The 5,329-nt window shown below is 41.5% G+C and overlaps 1 long non-coding RNA gene across 1 annotated transcript; it reads left to right on the top strand.

Moving 5' to 3' along the window:
* The first annotated feature begins 3,794 nt into the window (after nt 1-3,794).
* LOC113408938 lies at nt 3,795-5,312 on the top strand. Its single transcript, XR_003370407.1, has 2 exons — nt 3,795-3,961; nt 4,976-5,312. It is a non-coding gene; the product is annotated as an uncharacterized LOC113408938 (long non-coding RNA).
* Nucleotides 5,313-5,329: the final 17 nt, after the last annotated feature.

The raw sequence follows: 5,329 nt of genomic DNA, 5'->3' as shown, positions 1-5,329 counted from the left end.
CAACTTAATCTAAATTCATGGGCAGGTTCAATGTAGAATTGGGTACAGTAGTGACTGTCTTGCAACTGAGTGTTCTTGCATTTTGACTGATAGCCTACTAATCCTGAAGAAATAGATGAAACTCATCAGAACAGTACTTCCAGACCCTATTGGCTAAGGGAGCCAGAACTTGACTGTCATGCATGTTAAGAAGCCACCTGTTTTCAAAATGCTTATTTTATGGTATTTTGTCAGGGGTGTCAATCTAAAATTAAAGGGCTGAGGGCAAAGTATGCATTTATAGTTGGTGTCATGAATCAATATCCATATGTAGAATTTGAGTAAAATTTTTCAAAAGCATCTTAAGTCCCATTTTCAGCAGTGACTTGGATGCTTGGGGAGCATAAGCCTCTGACTTTCAAACTTCGCTGCTTTTTAGTTGGTGTGGGGGTTTTTTTAGAAATAACTAAACTAGGCGTTTAGTCTGGAAGTTAGAGACCTCGTTGACTCATTCTTCATATTTTGGGGGCATGCCATTTTATTTCTATACTCTTACATGTGTTCCTTGGTTCTTTTCTGCAAAGGCCTTCTCTATGCTAGAAAAGGGTTGCTGGTATAACTATAGTTTCTTTCTAGTCTTGGCCTAAGTAAACTCATACTGTACACCTGAGTTATACTGGCATAGGAATGCTTTTGTTGATGTAGCTTATTTCAGTTGGGTAACCTGGTATAAGCTCTACTAGTAAAAACGTCTTTGCCAGAATAAGCTACGTCTGCCCTAGGATTGTTTGCAGGTATAGCTGTACCGGTAAACCTTTTCCAGTGTACACAAGGCCTTATCAGAAAAATGCTTGCCTTGTGGCTTATATTGGGTCCCTGAGTGAAATAAGTTATACTGACAGAAACTCATCTGTGCTGGTAAAACTGCATTTATGGATGTATTAAGTGTAGACCAGGCTTAAGCTTTAAACATGGCAACTTCAATGGCAATTACTGTTCTTGGCTGCCCCTTTTCACCTTCAGACCTGATAAGTTACAGTTTAAGGAGACGATGCAGTTTTGAACAATCAGATCAGCAGTTGATCTTTCTCTTCCTTACGTTTTAGTCTGGATTTTAAAGTTCCTTCTTATTTCAGGAGAAAGTTGCCAAAGTTTTAGCTTTGAAAAATGATTCAATCAACCACTTCGAGTCAATGATTGAACAGGAAAAGAAGGAGCAATGGAGGGTTGAAGGCCGCAATTATCTCTTTGATGCCAAGCGGGTACGTTATTACAACTATAACTTTACAAATACCTTTTTACATAGTTACGTAGCCCTCATAACCACAGACCCTGAGTGTCTCTATGTACTTAACAAGCAGCAAACGTTGACTATGTGTACATTAGGTGTGGCAGGTCACATAGACAACTAAGTTGTATGACATTTCCCATTATAAGACCCTATTTTCAGTTGCATGTAACTTTACCAGAATTATTCAGGCTTTCATTTTTCCATCTTGGGTATCTGCCCCAGGCTTTTTTCTTTTTTTAATCTTTCTTGAAAATGGTTCATTTCTGGAAAATGAAGCTAGGGAAAAATACATTGTTAAAACATTCTGGCGACCTTTCATTTGAGAAGTTCTAGAACCTGCAAGTTATGGAGCAGAGACTTGAAATTTGGCAGTGGGAGGCCTCTGTGTTTATGGATGTTCCTTTTGCAGTCCATGTGAACAGTCTCAAATTTGGCCAAATTGTAATCCTTTGAAAGATCACAGTTCACACATGATCAATAGAGATTCCTTCGAGTTTAGCTGCTAAATTTCTCGAAGACTTCATCCATGCTTCAGGATAGGGCTAAGCAGGACTTGCCTGGCAATTGCAGCTTTGGGCTGCTGTGGAAGTGTTTGGTCTGAGCACCTGAACTGAGAGCAGGGAAACTATCTTGTGCTGTCCTGGGCCCAGGCAGCATGGAGGAGGAAGCTGCCTAATTTGAATGAAGAAGGGACAAGAGCCAGACCTGCATGGGTGTAGATTGGGATTGTGGAAGAAAATAAGTCCTTACTCTGTGTTTGTTAGCAACAAGTCAGAGACCGTTTATTACGAGCAATTGCAAGGGAAGACTTCAGTTGGACAGGGGGTCCCCCCTGACCTTAGGCAGATCTTCCCCCTACAAGCAATATAAGACAAGTATTTATACCTTCCTGTTACATACATCAACGGCTAATGGTTATCCTTTGTTTATACAAACTCCCTCCAGACTTTACCTTATCTTAAGGTTTCTGCTTCAATCAGCATTCCATCCTTATTAACTAAAAGCGAGACGAGAAACAACATTTCTTACAACTCTCGCGTGGTTAGGGTTAGGGCTACCTTTCACTTTATCCTTAAATTGACTAAAACATTTACCCTGCTTTTAATTCTGCTTCCACAGGATGGAGTGTTGGTTGGGTAAGAGGGGGAGTGGTGACAGATCAGGTGAGGTGCTTGAGCACAGGGGGGCGACTAGGACAAGAAGCTGGGGGGAATGGGATACTGAAATGGGATGAGGAACATACGGAAGGAGAGAGGGATGAGGGGCTGAGGGCCAGGGAATGAACTGGAACTGTCTGGACAAGGAGAATGGGCTAAGAAGGCTGAAGAGTGGGGAATGGGACGAAGATTCTGGGGGGTAAAGAAGAGAGACGAGTGGGACAGGGATGGGTTAGGAGGTGTCGCAGAGGGGCAGGGAACGGTCTGTCATCTCCTTTCCAAATATTTGTGAAACCCACTGGCAAAGTGCTTCATCCTCCTCTAGTCCTGGTCCACCTAAAGAGTGCCACCTACTGCTGTAGCTGCCACTCCCGAAGCTCCAGTGGCAGAGGTCTGTATTGTGGATCTAAAGGTTCCAACCCCGCTGATAACCCATGTGGGTGTTGATGTGACATTTTTTCCAGTTTTTTAAAGCTAGAAAATTACACGGTCTATTTTAAAAGAACATTATAGTGAGAGCTCCTGTGTAGAGCTGGATTATACTAGATTTTTGCCATTTATTTTGAGTATAAAGACATTCTCAGTTGAAAAGCCTAAAAATGCTGCCCATTTTTAAAAATACCATATCCACTTAACTAATACTACTGATATTTAAATAGTGTGACTCTCGCTTTTGACAGGCTCTATAGTCTTGGCATATAATATAGAGTTGGGATTCTAGGGTTCAGTTCCTGTCTCTGAGACCTTGGCAAGTCATTTAACTTCTCTGTGCCTCCATCTGTGAATGAACACACAGCCAATTTTTGTAAAATACTCTAGGTTCCTTTGAAAAGCAACATGTGAGTGTAGTGGTCGAGGGACATCTACCTAGAACACATCACTGGACATTGGCAATGCCAGGGAGGGATAAGCTGGAGTGCCAATGAGAAGCGTGGTCGGGAAAGTAACTTAAATACTTTCCGGATGGATTGTATTTTCTAATGGACAACCTACCCTAAATTCTCAACTACTGAGGGATAATTTTCACTTGTTGATATATTTGCTTTCCACAACCAACTCTGTGTATAACTTTTCAGGATTGATGTATCTGAATACTAGGATGCTAATATCTAAACTGTATTATTAAATGTATTCATCTAAATTTGGATTATTGCTGATGTATCTTACGACTTTTAAAACACACTTTGTATCGGTGGATAATCTAAACACTATACCCAGATGTACAGACACACTTTTCTTAACCTGTGTATTATATAATTTTTTTAACATTAGCTTTAATAAAAATTTTAAATCTGAAATAAGATGGTCAGAAAAGTCAGAATGGAAAACTGAAGTGCATCTTTTCTCTAACTAGAATAACATTGCTATGCTGCTAGAGACTAACTACCGAGAAAGGCTGCTCACCGTATACAATGAAGTGAAGAAGCGGCTAGACTATCAAATTGCTGTACAGCAACTGGCACGTCGTAAGGAACAAGATCACATGATCAACTGGATAGAGAAAAACGTCGTCCAGAGCATCACTCCTCAACAGGTACTTTAAGCTTCTGAGCTTCTAGCAGTTCACTGTGCCTCCCGTGTCCTAATACAGAATACCGTTTTCCTCAGCTGCCTGACATCTTTGGCCAAACATGACTGGTACTTCTTTGTCTAACTCTTCTCTGGCTGGCTTCCAGAGCACCCAAGGCACATTCCTACTTTTTTGAGCAAAACCAATGGGATCTGATTTTCTCTCTTTCTCTCCCCCCCCCCCCCCCCCCCCTCCAAAATGCTGAGCACTTGCAGCATTTCCTGATTTTGTTTGGGTTGTGGTTGCTGATTGCTTCTGAAAATCAGGCCCAGTAACTCCAATTGAGAGAATACTTTCCTGCACAATGGTAGGCTTGTGGATGGGAGGTGTGCCCAGGAGGCTGGGGTACTTCCTTGCAGCATCCCTTGATGTAAAGCATGGATGTTTAAATGTGGATTTTTAAGATGACTGATGGGACTAGAACACCTGCACATTTCCCTTCCTTGGTACCTCACAGGGCTAAAGTCACTTCAGTGGACTGTCTCCACACTGGGAGGTGAAGAAAATGGGTAGACCTAGATATGGAGTTGAAGTGCACTAGATGGGGAGTTCATTTACATAACGCTGTCATCTCTCCTCGGTCAGTTCTGCCTGCACTTTGGAGGATCCACTCACTCTTCCCAAAGCTTATTGTTCCTCTAGATAGGTTGGCCTGACATTTGCCAACATCCTGCAGTCTCCTGTGAATTGTGCAGGCTGACTGTTTTGTAGGATCAGATTTTAATCATCTAGATTGATTGTCATTTGCTAATGCTTGAACATAGGCCAATATTTGGATTTCCATCTCCATGACTTTCTTAGATGGTTGTGCAAATTATTAATCATGCATGAGTTGGAACTAGATCCTTTCTGTACCTGGCTTCAATTTTTACCCAGCAAAATCTGAATATGGCTGGTGTGCACACATTGTGCATGCAAATGATTCTCTTCACTGAGTTGTTTCAAGGCCTGTGAAAGTCTATCCATTTCCTTTTGCAGGAGAAGGAGAGTATTGCCAAGTGCATCTCCGATTTGAAGATGTTGTCGAAGAGCACGCGGGTGGCAGTATAATTGCACAACATTGAATTCCAGTCAGCTCTGCGTTGCTTCTGTGATCTGCTGTTGGAAACTGTACAACTGTAACTCTAAATTAAAATAAGTTCTGTATTCTCACTGTCTGATTAGTAGCACTGAACTAGCAGCAGTCCCAGAGTATGGTTATAGCAGTTAATTCTGACATGTGAACAGGGACCTATGTACTTGTTCCAGTTTTTTGTGCAGAAATTGGGGTTCTGCAGATGAATAAAAACATAATTCTTCCTTTGTTAAAGCCAAACAGTTCATGTTTCTTTG

The sequence above is a fragment of the Terrapene carolina genome, unplaced genomic scaffold (genome assembly GCF_002925995.2).
Source record: "Terrapene carolina triunguis isolate 2854851 unplaced genomic scaffold, T_m_triunguis-2.0 Scaffold27252, whole genome shotgun sequence".
Lineage (NCBI taxonomy): Eukaryota > Metazoa > Chordata > Testudines > Emydidae > Terrapene > Terrapene triunguis.
The sequence above is the reverse complement of the archived record's forward strand: the minus strand, read 5'-3'. Positions and strand labels throughout refer to the sequence as shown.